The sequence below is a fragment of the Medicago sativa genome, chromosome 1, assembly GCF_051527215.1.
Source record: "Medicago sativa cultivar Bolivia chromosome 1, Bolivia_mono, whole genome shotgun sequence".
In the NCBI taxonomy this organism is placed as follows: domain Eukaryota; kingdom Viridiplantae; phylum Streptophyta; class Magnoliopsida; order Fabales; family Fabaceae; genus Medicago; species Medicago sativa.
In genome coordinates this window covers 49,798,336-49,814,022 of record NC_140749.1, presented here as the reverse complement: position 1 = coordinate 49,814,022, position 15,687 = coordinate 49,798,336, and the positions used below count along the sequence as shown (strand labels likewise).

General features: G+C 35.8%; 1 long non-coding RNA gene and 1 pseudogene across 1 annotated transcript; both read right to left on the bottom strand.

Annotated features, from left to right (window-relative positions):
• Positions 1-240: 240 nt before the first annotated feature.
• On the bottom strand, positions 241-6,171 carry LOC146955082 (uncharacterized). The gene is made up of 2 exons (XR_015007970.1): positions 6,019-6,171; positions 241-548 (listed from the first exon to the last, which is right to left on the bottom strand). It is a non-coding gene; the product is annotated as an uncharacterized LOC146955082 (long non-coding RNA).
• Positions 6,172-6,929: 758 nt separating this feature from the next.
• On the bottom strand, positions 6,930-12,685 carry LOC146955081 (uncharacterized; annotated as a pseudogene).
• Between the last annotated feature and the right edge of the window lie 3,002 nt (positions 12,686-15,687).

The window sequence follows — 15,687 nt, the reverse complement described above, 5'->3', positions numbered from 1 at the left end:
CAATCGCCGCATCATCTTTACCGCCAGCCATCTCACTTCTCTAACACCAACCAACAGATAAGAACAACAGCACAACAACACAAGAACAAGTACCGAAGGTAACTCATTACCATTCGCATACTAACAGGGAGTATCAACAAACACTAGTTTACTAGTCTGGACAAGACTGACCACGGCTCTGATACCAACTTGTAACACCTATTTCTAATAAGCGGTAAAACACGCGAATATACAAACATATTCTAGAAATAGATGCTACGTCTTCGAATAAACCACAATTGATACATGCATAAAGATCATGTTTACATAACATAGCAACGGAACATACATATAATTCTTAAACATCTTCAAATCTCAACATGATACAAATGTATTCTCCAAATCTCAAATAACAAGTACCAACTCAACTCCAAAATACATAGTCCAAAAATAAAAACCAACATGCAAAAACTACCCTAGATCAGAGCCCTAATCTAGACACTTGCATATAAAGAGGAACTCCGCTCCTCGGCATCATCAAGCAAACAACTAAGCATCCTGCACACCATCTACCCGTCCATACAGAAAGGTAGGTGGTAAACCACTGAGGGTTAGCATTACATCATCATAATCCAAAAAGAAATAGTGAGAACATTGGAATGAAAGATATATTCAAGCATGATGATTAATACATTATACACATACTCACAAGTATCTGTAACAGCCCGATTTTCGCTAGTTTTATTTTATTTATTTATTTATGTGTGTTATATGTGCTCTTATGTGATTATTTGCCTCTGTGTGTATTTTTGGTCGGGAATTGTAGAATTTGGTGTTAGAAGGGTATTTTAGTCATTTTGGACTTAGGGGCATTTTGGTCATTTTGAGGGCAGTGGCAATTTTGTAATTTTGCATAAAGTTATTTTTTTTTTTAGTGTTTAGTGGAAGTTATTAGTTTACCAAGTTACTAGAGAGGGTGTAGTAATTATTTTAATTACCGTTAAGTGACCGTTAGTGTTATATTTTACCGGTAAGTGAGTAGTAACATTTTTGAGGTTGAATTAGAAATGGGTTAGGCCCATTAAGGTTTGTGAGATAAGCCCATTAAATGAGCCTTTATAAACTAATGTTAGTGAGAAGAGATAGGGTTACAACATTTTCATTTCATTTGAGAAGAGAAGAGATAGAGGCTAGAGAGAAGAACAAGTGCAACGGTTAGAGGCAAGAGGGATTCATCATCTAGGAGCTAAATTGAAGCTTGGGTTAGAGAATCTTGGTGCTAGAGGTAAGAGGGTTAGGTTTCAACCATAATTCATCTCTTTTTCTTTTTACCCATTTTATGAAATTGATGAATTGAACCTAATTGATTGTAAATTCGTGTTCATGTTTTGATGCAATGTTTGAGTATGTAAATTAAATGTTAATTGAGTTGTTGATGATGAAATTACATGCTTAGGTTGTGGTTATATGTATGCTTTGCATTTTTGTCTAAAAATGATGATATGAAGTGTTATTGTGATGAATTGTTGATGAATTCATGATGTTTAGCTGCTGTTGTTGTTGAGAGATGTTGTTGTTGATGATTAAAACATTGGGTAATCATAATTGGAGAGTTTGATATGACTTTGTGTTGTTTTGTTTGAAGTTTGATGAAAAATGGGTCAAATGATGATTTTTGTTGTAAGGATGTTTTGATGCAAGTTTTACATGATTTTGAGTGTCTTTTCATGTTTAGAAATGTTTAAATAAACTTTGGGATCAAATTTGAGCTTTGGGAAGTCAAAATTGGGGTTTTGGGGTGAAAAAGTGAGTTTTTCTCGTAACAGGACTGTCCCAACTCGCCACAGCGAGTGGGAGGCGAGTTGGAGGCGAGCAGGAGGTGCTTTCGGTGAGCTTACTCGCCACGGCGAGCTGCACAGTGACAGCATCCCCTGTTTCGCTTTCTTGTGTCTTTTTCCCTCGTTTCTGTTTTGAATTAGCTTTCGGTGTAAACATGAAAGTTGTAGATGATTTTGTTAGCTTTCCAATGGCTTTGGTTTGACTTGAAAATGATTTTTGGTTTTTGAGTTATGATGAAAATACTCCAAGGTGGCCTTGGTGAAGTTTTACGAAAAATCCCTCATAACTAGTTCTAAGTCGACCCAAACCTTATGGATTGTTTCCAATCTTCGAAACTTGAGTTTTATGAGTTCAATTTAGGTGTTTAATGGTATTTAAACTGTGATGTAGTGCACCTACTTGTTTTTACTTAGAAATTGGGAAATTCTTTGAAAAATGATAATTGAGACGAACTTTGTGATTTTTATGAATTCATCGTATTTGGCCGATGAAATGCTTATGTAATCTCTACTGCACATATGTGTGACTTGTGAGGATACATGGCATAGGCAATTGAACTCGTTTACTTGGTTTTGGCTTAGGTGCTCAACTATTTTCAATGTTGTGAGTTTTGGAGACGAACTTGGTATAAAATGATTTTTGAGAGCCAATTGCTTATGAACCCTTTATGAATAGATTAATATGATTATGAGATGATGTATGAATGGTTGTTGAGTGATGAATATGATGTTTGTGATCATATGTTGTATTTGTTCCTTTATTTGGATTGTAAGGAATTATGTGGAAATATGGCAACTATATGTTGATTTATGTGGAGATGATTGATGATGTATGTATATGTCAAGTGGTGGTGAATTGTTGTCGATGCATATATACTAATTGAATGGTGATGAACATGTTTATGTTATGTTATTTGTTGAACATGTTAAATGACGTTGATTGTTGGTGGTGAGTTTATACATGCTAGTTTTGATGTGATTGGCGATGAATGCGTGTATATACATATAGCCGTTGATTACAGTCGTTGAATCGTGGTGAACATATGCATTGTGGATTGAGTCATATGTTCATGCATCATATGTCGTGTCGGATGTTATATCCATATTGCCGTTGACCGGATACTTGTATCCATATTGCCGTTGATTATAGCCGTTGATAATGATGTTTTTGTTGCATCATAAGGTGACGACCTTGGAGGAGTTTCGTACCACATGCATCTAGAGAAGAGTCTAGAGCATCATATGCATTTGATTAGTTGATGAGTCGTGTCATAATTGAATATATGACTTGGTGAATTTGTGCATTGGTGAAATTTGGTGAATGTTGTGATTGTGTGGATTGGTGTATATGTACATTGGTGGATTTTTTTGATGGTTGTGAATAATTGAATTATGCTCTATTTGCATGTCTTATTTGTTTGTGCTTATACACTTGGTGAATCTCTTTGATGATAATTAATTTGATAATAATGATGAAGTGAGAGTTGTATATGTATATGCATATGATGTGGTGATTTCCTTGATGATGATGAGTACTTGCTTTTAATTTTGAAATGATGAACTGTAGTTGTTGAGTTAAGCATGCTAAGTGAAGAATGAGGTGAGTAATCCTTTCATTGATTGTTATTGATAAATGATGAGCTTGTGTCGATGCCTTGAGTAGAGATTGAATATGTCTGTTATGCTGTGATAGCTTGAAATGTAAGTGATGGGGGATAATAATAATAATCATGTGATGCTAGTATTCTAGGAGGGAGGGTTATGTATATGTGATACATGTATGATACACTTGTGGAGATGAACTTGGAATGATGATAAAGAATAATATGCATGTGTTGTGATTACATATGAATATATGTATGGATTGTTATTTCTTGAATATATTCTTTCATTTCCAATGTTCATGATAAATGTTTTTCGTGGATTATGATGATGTAATGCTAACCCTCAGTGGTTTACCACCTACCTTTCTGTATGGACGGATAGATGGAGTGCAAGATGCTTAGTTTGTTTGCTTGATGATGCCGAGGAGTGGAGTTCCTCTTTTTATGCAAGTGTCTAGATTAGGGCTCTGATCTAGGGTATTTCTTGCATGTTGGTTTTTATTTTTGGACTATGTATTTTGGAGTTGAGATGTTATTTGTTATTTGAGAATTGGAGAATACAATTGTATTTTGTTGAGATCTGGAGATGTTTTATGAATTATATGTATGTTCCGCTGCTATGTTGTGTAACATGATCTTTATGCGTGTATGAATTGTGGTTTGATTCGAAGACGTAGCATCTATTTCTAGAATATGTTTGTATATTTGCGCGTTTTACCGCTTATTAGAAATAGGGTGTTACAGTATCTACAACATTCATATCATTCATTACCACCATTCCAAGTTCATTTCAACAAGTGTATCATACACATATCACAACTTAACCTTGTCAATCAACAATTAACAATTAACAATTCAATCCACAATTACCATTAGCAAATCAATCACCAAACACATCTCAATGCAATTCAATTCACCAACAGTTTATGCAATGACTCTAGACTCATCTAGATGCATGTGGTACCAAACATCTCAAGGTCGTCACCTTCGATGCAACAAAAACATCGTACTCACCTCAATTGGATATAAAATCCACCACCATTAGTCATGTATGCATGAACATATGACTCGACTACAATGCATATGTTCACACAAACAATTCACCTCAACATCACCAATACCTGTATATATGCAATCAACAACAATTCACCACCACTTAACATATATACAATCATCAAAACATCCACAATTCAATCAACATCTAGTTGTCACATATATACATCATCAATCATCTCCACATAAATCAATATATAGTTGCCGCATTTCCACATAATTCCTTACAATCCAAATAAAGGAACAAATACAACATATGATCACAAACATCATATTCATCACTCAACAACCATTCATACATCATCTCATAATCATATTAATCTATTCATAAAGGGTTCATAAGACAATCAACTCTTAAAGTCATTTTCTACCAAGTTCGTCTCCAAAAGTCAAAACTTAGAAATACTAGAGGTTATGATGCAAAACCAATTCCACAAGCTCAATTGCCTATGCCATGTATTCTCACAAGTCACTTATATGTGCAGTAGAGTTTACATAAGCATTTCATCGGCCAAATACGATGAATTCATGAAGAATTCAAAGTTCGTCTCACTTTATCACTTTTCACAAAAATTTCCATTTTCAAACCACAACAAGTTAGATCCATCACCTCATAGATTAGATAGTATTAAACACCTTAATTGAACTCATAAAACCCAAGTTTGAAGTTTGGAAACAATCCATAAGGTTTGGGTCGACTTAGAAATAGTTATGCGGAATTTTCGTAAAATTTTCCCTAAGACCTCCTTGGAGTATTTTCATCAAAACTCAAAAACCAAAAATCATTTTCATGTCAAACCAACGACATTAGAAAGCCAACTCAATTATCTACAACTTTCATGTTTACACCAAAGACTAGATCAAAACAGAAACGATGGAAAAAGACGCAAGAACGCGAAACAGAAAAAGTTGTTTCTGGGCAATTTCGCTATTAGCGCAATTTGAGCTATTAGCGCAATAACTCCAGACAGTTTCGCTATTAGCGCAGTTCTAGCGAATTTCTTCAGTAGTTACGGGTTTTCACACCATTTTCACCCAAAATCCCATTTTTCAAGTCCCCAACTCCCAAATCAAGTTCCAGAAAGTGTTTATGGGTCAAAATAGGTTCAATACACTTAAACAAACATGATTCAAGCATTAGAAACAACAAAATAGCTCATTCCACCAAAATCATACCATTTTCTCAAAACACCAACACAACCACAAATCTCCTCACAAATCCATCAACGACGATTCCAGTTACACCAATTCAATTCCAACAGTTCAACAATCATCAATAACAACTAATGAACATAAATTCATGCACAATTCAACATCACAACCTCATTTTTCATCAAATTTGCTCAAGAACACAAAGCACCAACAACTATGCATTTGAACATGTTAATTCACATACTAACATGCAATTATCATACAAATCATGTTCTCAAACATAACAACAATAATCATGCACGAATTTACATCAATCAGATTCAATTCATCAATTTCATAAAATGGGTAGAAATGAAAAGTTATGAATTATGGTTGAATTCTAACCCTCTTACCTCTAACACAAATATTCTCTAACCCAAGCCTCAATTTAGCTCCTAGATGATGAATCCCCTCTTGCCTCTAACCCTTGTTCTTGTTCTTCTCTCTAGCCTCTATCTCTTCTCTTCTCAAATGAAATGAAATGATAAATGTTTGTAAAACCTCATCTTTACCAAGAACTAGAGTTTATATATGCTCTATCCAATTGGGCTTATCTCACAAACCTTAATGGGCCTAACCCATTTCTATTCTAACCTCAAGAAATGTTACTACTCACTTAACGGTATAATATATCACTAACGGTAACTTACTTCACTAACGGTAACTTACCGGTAAATAAAATAATTACTACACTCTCTAGTAACTTGGTGGAATAATAACTCTCACTAAACACTAAAAAATAACCTTCAGAAAAAATTACAAAATTACCCCTACTCTCAAAATGACCAAAATGCCCCTAAGTCCAAAATGACTAAAATACCCTTCTAACACCGAATTCTACAATTCCCAACCAAAAATACACACAGAGGCAAATAATCACATAAGAGCACATATAACACACATAAATAAATAATAAAATAAATCTAGCGAAAATCTGGCCGTTAGAACTCTTGGAAACTCTTCTCACACTTAGCATCCCAAACATAAGCTTGTCCTTTCCGAGTCAACTGCGTCAATGGCAACGCCAACTTAGAGAATCCCTCAATGAACCTCCGATAATAACCTGCCAAACCAAGAAAGCTTCTAACTTCAAAAACAGACTTAGGTGATTCCCACTGCAACACTGCATCAACCTTCGACGGATCTACGACAATACCACCTTTAGAAATCACATGACCAAGGAAACTCACTTTTTGCAACCAGAATTCACACTTCGACAACTTAGCAAACAACCTCTTCTCCTTCAACACTCCCAACACAATCCTCAAATGCTCGGCATGCTCTTACTCCGACTTAGAATACACCAAAATATCATCTATAAACACCACCACAAAACGATCCAGAAAAGGATGAAATATTCTATTCATAAAATTCATGAAGACACCTGGCGCATTAGACACTCCAAATGGCATCACAGAATACTCATAGTGTCCATACCTCGTTCTGAATGCAGTTTTGGATATATCTTCCGCCTTTACTCTAATCTGATGATATCTTGATCTCAAATCTATCTTGTTGAACACTTCTGCACCAACCAACTGATCCATCAAATCATCAATCCTCGGAAGCGGATACCGATTCTTAATTGTCACCTTGTTCAACTGCCGATAATCCACACACAACCTCATGCTTCCATCTTTCTTCTTAACCAACAACACAGGAGCACCCCACGGAGAAACACTTAGCCTAATAAACTGCTTCTCGAGCAACTCTTCCAATTGCTTCTTCAACTCACCCAACTCTGATGCAGACATCCGATAAGGCGCAATCGAAATAGGACTCGTTCCTGGTACCAAATCAATTGCAAACTCAACTTCCCTCTCCGGCGGTAATTCGCTAATGTCGTCCGGAAAAACTTCTGGAAACTCTTGCACTACCGGCAAATCACCAACACCTTTATCACTACTTTCCTTCAATGAAGCAAACATCATAAACACACTAGCTTCACCATCCAAGGACTTCTTCACTTGCTCCGCGGTCAAGAACTTCCCACCTTACTCAGCTAATGGCTTAGAAAATGTTATTGTAACAGCCCGATTTTCGCTAGATTTATTTATTTGTGTTTGTTATATGTGCTCTTATGTGATTATCTGCCTCTGTGTGTATTTTTGGTTGGGATTCGTAGAATTCGGTGTTAGAAGGGTATTTTAGTCATTTTGAACTTAGGGGTAGTTTGGTCATTTTGAGAGTAGGGGTAATTTTGTAATTTTGAACGAGGATTATTTTTAATGTTTAGTAGGAGTATTATTTTACCAAGTTACTAGAGAGGGTGTAGTAATTATTTTAATTACCATTAAGTGACCGTTAGTGTTATAATTTACCATTAAGTGAGTAGTGACATTTGGGTGTTAGAATAGAAATGGGTTAGGCCCATTAAGGTTTAAGAGATAAGCCCAATTGAGTAGAGCTAGTATATAAACTCTAGTTGTTGGTGAAACTAGGTTTTACAAACATTTTATCATTTCATTTCATTTGAGAGAAGAGATAGAGATAGAGAGAAGAAAGGGTTTGAAGAGATTGAAGAGGAAGGCTAGAGCTAGAAGAGGGATTCATCATCTAGGAGCTAAATTGAAGCTTGGGTTAGAGATTCTTGGTGTTAGAGGTAAGAGGGTTAGATTTCAACCATAATTCATATATTTTTCTCTTTACCCATTTTGTTAAATTGATGAATTGAATCTAATTGTTGTAAATTTCGTGCATAATTGTTGTTGTTATGTTTGAGAACATGATTTATATGATAATTGCATGTTAGTATGTGAATTAACATGTTTAAATGCATAGTTGTTGGTGCTTTGTGTTCTTGAGCAAGTTTGATGAGAAATGAAGTTGTGATAATGAATTGAGCATGAATTTGTGTTCATTAGTTGTTGTTATTGATTTGAAACACGTTGTTGTTGGATTGGTACCTTGGGTATTAAGATTGATGATTGGATGAAGAGATTTTGGGTTGTTGTTGAAAGTTGAGGAAGTGATGATATTTTGGTGAATTTTGTTATGTTGATGAATTTGATGTGTTGATGTGTTAATCTCAAAACTTATGCAAGTTTAAGTGTTTTGAAGTGTATGTGACCTATGAACATCTTTGGGATTGAGTTTTGGGGTTGGGATGATAAAAATTGGGATTTTGGGGTAAAAAGGGGTTGGAACCGTCACATTTTGAACTGCTGTGAAGCCCAGAATCGGCCACCGATTTGCCAAAATCGGCCACCGATTTCTGGGTTGATTTTCCAGTTTTGACTCGGGAAAAATCGGCCACCGATTTCCCAAAATCGGCCACCGATTTTGTCAGGCAAATCTGGGAAATATTCACGTTTTTCACCCTTTTTCGTTTTGAATTGGCTTTTGGTGTAAACATGAAAGTTGTAGATAATTTTGTTAGCTTTCCAATGGCTTTGGTTTGACTTGAAAATGATTTTTGGTTTTTGAGTTATGATGAAAATACTCCAAGGAGGTCTTAGAGACATTTTACGAAAAATCCGCATAACTATTTCTAAGTCTACCCAAACCTTATGGATTGCTTCTAAACTTCGAAACTTGAGTTTTATGAGTTCAATAAAGGTGTTTAATGGTATTTAAACTATGATATGGTGAATCTAACTTGTTTTGATTTGAAAATGGAAATTTTTGTGAAAAGTGATAAAGGGAGACGAACTTTGTGATTCTTATGAATTCATCGTTTTTGGCCGATGAAATGCTTATGTAATCTCTACTGCACATATGTGTGACTTGAGAGGATACATGGCATAGGCTATTGAACTCGTTTACTTGGTTTTGGCTTAGGTGCTCAATTATTTTCAATATTGTGATTTTTGAGACGAACTTGATTGAAAATGATGTTTGAGAGCCAATTGCTTATGAACCCTTTATGATTAGATTGATATGATTATGAGATGATGTATGAATGGTTGTTGAGTGATGAATATGATGTTTGTGATCATATGTTGTATTTGTTCCTTTATTTGGATTGTAAGGAATTATGTGGAAGTGTGGCAACTATATGTTGATTTATGTGGAAAAGATTGATGATGTATATATGTGACAGCTATATGTTGATTGAATAGTGAATATTGTTGGTGATTTTATATATGTCAAGTGGTGGTGAATTGTTGTCGATGCATATATACTAATTGAATGGTGATGAAAATGTTTATGATATGTTGTTGTTGAACATGTTAAATGTTTATTGTTGGTGATGAGTTTATACATGCTAATTTGGATGTGATTGGAGAGGAATGCATGTATATACATATAGCCGTTGATTATGAGGAATTGTATGAGGTTGTTAAACTATATGATATAGTTGAATGTTGATGATAGCCGTTGATTTATAGCCGTTGATTATAGCCGTTGAATTGTTGTGAACATATGCATGGTGAAATGAGTCATATGTTCATGCATCATATGTCGTGTCGGATGTTATATCCATATTGCCGTTGACCGGATACTTGTATCCATATTGCCGTTGATTATAGCCGTTGATAATGATGTTTTTGTTGCATCATAAGGTGACGACCTTGGAGGAGTTTGGTACCACATGCATCTAGAGAAGAGTCTAGAGCATCATATGCATTTGAATAATTGATGAGTTGTGTCATAATTGAATATATGACTTGGTGAATTTGTGTATTGGTGAAATTTGGTGAATGTTGTGATTATGTGGATTGGTGTATATGTACATTGGTGAATTTTGTGGATGGTTGTGAATAATTGTATTATGCTCTAATTGCATGTCTTAATTGTTTGTGCTTATGCACTTGGTGAATCAATTGATGATGGTTATTTTAATAATAATGATGAGGTGAGATTTGTATATATACATATATGATGTGGTGATGTTCTTTGATAATGATGATGGCTTGCTTATAACTTCGATATGATGAATTGTACTTGTGGAGATAAGCATGCTAGATGAGTAATGAAGTGAGTAATGTTTTCATTGATTGATGTTGATAAATGATGAGCTTTTGTTGATGACTTGATTAGAGGTTGAATATGCATGCTATGCTATGATAATAATGTGATAGCTTGAAATGTAAGTGATGGGGGATAATAATGATCATGTGATGCTAGTGTTCTAGGAGGGAGGGTTATGTATATGTGATACGTGTATGATACACTTGTTGATATGAACTTGGAATGATGATATGGAATGGGTTGAATGGTATGAGAATCATGAATACCTGTGAATACATGTATGATTTGTTATTTTGTATTCTTGAATATATCTTTCATTTCCAATGTTCTTGTTTAAATCTTTTATGGATTATGATGATGTAATGCTAACCCTCAGTGGTCTGTGGTGGACCGCCTACCTTTCTGTATGGACGGGTAGACGGCGTGCAGGATGCTTAGTTGTTTGCTTGTTGATGCCGAGGAGTGGAGTTCCTCTTTTTCATGCAAGTGTCTAGATTAGGGCTCTGATCTAGGATAGTTCTTGCATGTTGGTTTTTATTTTTGGACGATGTATCTTGGGGTTGTTGATATATTCTGTTATTTGGGATTTGGAGAATACAATTGTATTTTGTTGAGATCTGGAGATGTTTTATGATTTTTAAGTATGTCCGCTGCTATGTTGTGTAACATGATCTTAATGCATGTATGTATTGTGGTTTATTCGAAGACGTAGCATCTATTTCTAGAATATGGTTGTATATTCGCGCGTTTTACCGCTTATTAGAAATAGGGTGTTACAGTTATACTCTTGGTTAAACAATTAATGTTAACACCAAAAGTCAACATCCAATCCATACCGAAAATCACGTCCATATGCTTCAACGGAAGACACACAAGATCCAACTCAAAATCCATGTTACCAAAACTAACAGGACACTTAGCACACACAAAGGAAGTAGTCACCGAACCACTAGCCGGGGTGTCGATAACCATCCCTCGCGACAACGGAGTCATAACCAAACCCAAACGCTCAACACAACTAGCCGCGATAAAAGAATGAGTAGCACCAGTATCAATAATTGCAATCAAAGGAGTATTATTGATAAAACACATATCTCGGATGAGATTATCTGGATGCTCCACTTCCTCCGCATTCAATGCAAACACCTTGCCCGCTGGCTTCTTCGATTTGGTACACTTAGTACTAATATGCCCCTTCTCACCACAATTGTAGCAAGTGATCTCCTTCTTGCACTCAAACGCCTTGTGACCTACTTCTCCACACTTGTAGCACTTCTCACCACTCTTGCAATCATTAGCAAAATGACCCAATGTGCCACACTTGTAGAACCTCACCTCATCAACATTCACCTTAGAGCCTCCACCAGATTCTCTCTTCTTGCCTTTGTCCTTGTTGTACGGCTTCCCAAATCCATGCCCCTTTCCTTTCTTCTCATTCTGAGCCTTGTAGTGATTAACCTTAGCCCTTCCAGCATCATCAAACATACGACACTTATGCACCAAAGTATCAAAATCATGGATCTCCTGAATACACATGTACTGGTAGATGTCGGGCCTTAAACCGCTTTCAAACTTCACACACTTGGAAACCATAGCATCCTCCGCATTGATGTACGGACAAAACCTCGAAAGCTCTTCAAACTTTGCCGCATACTCAGCCACTGAACTGTTCTCTTGCTTCAAGTTCAAGAATTCCACCTCCTTCTTAGTCCTCAAATCCTCAGGAAAATACTTCCTCAAAAACTCAGTCTTGAACCTAGCCCAAGTCACAGCTCCACCAGCCTCAAGCCTTCCCTTAGCATTGGTCCACCAATACTCATCCTCCTCAGCAAGTATATGAGTAGCCAACCTGACCTTCTGGTCCACACTCGTCACCATAGCACGAAAGATCCTCTCCATTGCCTGCACCCAACTCTGAGCTCCATCCGGATCATACCTACCCTTGAACGTCGGCGGACTGTTTCGCAAGAAACGATCCAACCTCAGCTCCTCAGCCTCACCAGGATCACGATGACCAACTGCCGCCTGCTCATTCGCCTGAGCCAACACCTGAGCCATTGAAGCTAAAGCCTGAGCAATCGCCGCATCATCTCTACCACCAGCCATCTCACTTCTCTAACACCAACCAACAGATAAGAACAACACAACAACACAAGAACAAGTACCGAAGGTAACTCATTACCATTCGCATACTAACAGGGAGTATCAACAAACTATTTCTAATACCAACTTGTAACACCCTATTTCTAATAAGCGGTAAAACGTGCGAATATACAAACATATTCTAGAAATAGATGCTACGTCTTCGAATAAACCACAATTGACACATGCATACAGATCATCTTTACATAACATAGCAGCGGAACATACATATAATTTTTAAACATCTTCAAATCTTAACATGATACAAATGTATTCTCCAAATCTCAAATAACAAGTACCAACTCAACTCCAAAATACATAGTCCAAAAATAAAAACCAACATGCAAAAACTACCCTAGATCAGAGCCCTAATCTAGACACTTGCATATAAAGAGTAACTCCGCTCCTCGGCATCATCAAGCAAACAACTAAGCATCCTGCACACCATCTACCCGTCCATACAGAAAGGTAGGTGGTAAACCACTGAGGGTTAGCATTACATCATCATAATCCAAAAAGAAATAGTGAGAACATTGGAATGAAAGATATATTCAAGCATGATGATTAATACATTATACACATACTCACAAGTATCTACAACATTCATATCATTCATTACCACCATTCCAAGTTCATTTCAATAAGTGTATCATACACATATCACAACTTCACCTTGTCAATCAACAATTAACAATTAACAATTCAATCCACAATTACCATTAGCAAATCAATCACCAAACACATCTCAATGCAATTCAATTCACCAACAGTTTATGCAATGGCTCTAGACTCATCTAGATGCATGTAGTACCAAACTCCTCAAGGTCGTCACCTTCGATGCAACAAAAACATCGTATTCACCTCAATCGGATATAAAATCCACCACCATCAGTCATGTATGCATGAACATATGACTCGACTACAATGCATATGTTCACACAAACAATTCACCTCAACATCACCAATACTTGTATATATACAATCAACAACAATTCACCACCACTTAACATATATACAATCATCAAAATATCCATAATTCAATCAACATCTAGTTGTCACATATATACATCATCAATCATCTCCACATAAATCAATATATAGTTGCCGCATTTCCACATAATTCCTTACAATCCAAATAAAGGAACAAATACAACATACGATCACAAACATCATATTCATCACTCAACAACCATTCATACATCATCTCATAATCATATTAATCTATTCATAAAGGGTTCATAAGACAATCAACTCTTAAAGTCATTTTCTACCATGTTCGTCTCCAAAAGTCAAAACTTAGAAATACTAGAGGTTATGAAGCAAAACCAATTCTACAAGCTCAATTGCCTATGCCATCTATTCTCACAAGTCACTTATATGTGCAGTAGAGTTTACATAAGCATTTCATCGGCCAAATACGATGAATTCATGAAGAATTCAAAGTTCGTCTCACTTTATCACTTTTCACAAAAATTTCCATTTCAAATCACAACAAGTTAGATCCATCACCTCATAGATTAGATAGTATTAAACACCTTAATTGAACTCATAAAATCCAAGTTTGAAGTTTGGAAACAATCCATAAGGTTTGGGTCAACTTAGAAATAGTTATGCGGAATTTTCGTAAAATTTTCCCTAAGACCTCCTTGGAGTATTTTCATCAAAACTCAAAAACCAAAAATCATTTTCATGTCAAACCAACGACATTAGAAATCCAACTCAATTATCTACAACTTTCATGTTTACACCAAAGACTAGATCAAAACAGAAACGAGGGAAAAAGACGCAAGAACGCGAAACAGAAAAAGCTGTTTCTGGGCAATTTCGCTATTAGCGCAATTTGAGCTATTAGCGTAATAACTCCAGACAGTTTCGCTATTAGCGCAGTTCTAGCGAATTTCTTCAGTAGTTACGGGTTTTCACACCATTTTCACCCAAAATCCCATTTTTCAAGTCCCCAACTCCCAAATCAAGTTCCAGAAAGTGTTTATGGGTCAAAATAGGTTCAATACACTTAAACAAACATGATTCAAGCATTAGAAACAACAAAATAGCTCATTCCACCAAAATCATACCATTTTCTCAAAACACCAACACAACCACAAATCTCCTCACAAATCCATCAACGACGACTCCAGTTACACCAATTCAATTCCAACAGTTCAACAATCATCAATAACAACTAATGAACATAAATTCATGCACAATTCAACATCACAACCTCATTTTTCATCAAATTTGCTCAAAAACACAAAGCACCAACAACTATGCATTTGAACATGTTAATTCACATACTAACATGCAATTATCATACAAATCATGTTCTCAAACATAACAACAATAATCATGCACGGAGTTACATCAATTAGATTCAATTCATCAATTTCATAAAATGGGTAGAAATGAAAAGTTATGAATTACGGTTGAATTTTAACCCTCTTACCTCTAACACCAAGATTCTCTAACCCAAGCCTCAATTTAGCTCCTAGATGATGAATCCCCTCTTGCCTCTAACCCTTGTTCTTGTTCTTCTCTCTAGCCTCTATCTCTTCTCTTCTCAAATGAAATGAAATGATAAATGTTTGTAAAACCTCATCTTTACCAAGAACTAGAGTTTATATATGCTCTATCCAATTGGGCTTATCTCACAAACCTTAATGGGCCTAACCCATTTCTATTCTAACCTCAAGAAATGTTACTACTCACTTAACGGTATAATATATCACTAACGGTAACTTACTTCACTAACGGTAACTTACCGGTAAATAAAATAATTACTACACTCTCTAGTAACTTAATGGAATAATAACTCTCACTAAACACTAAAAAATAACCTTCAGAAAAAATTACAAAATTACCCCTACTCTCAAAATGACCAAAATGCCCCTAGGTCCAAAATGACTAAAATACCCTTCTAACACCGAATTCTACAATTCCCAACCAAAAATACACACAGAGGCAAATAA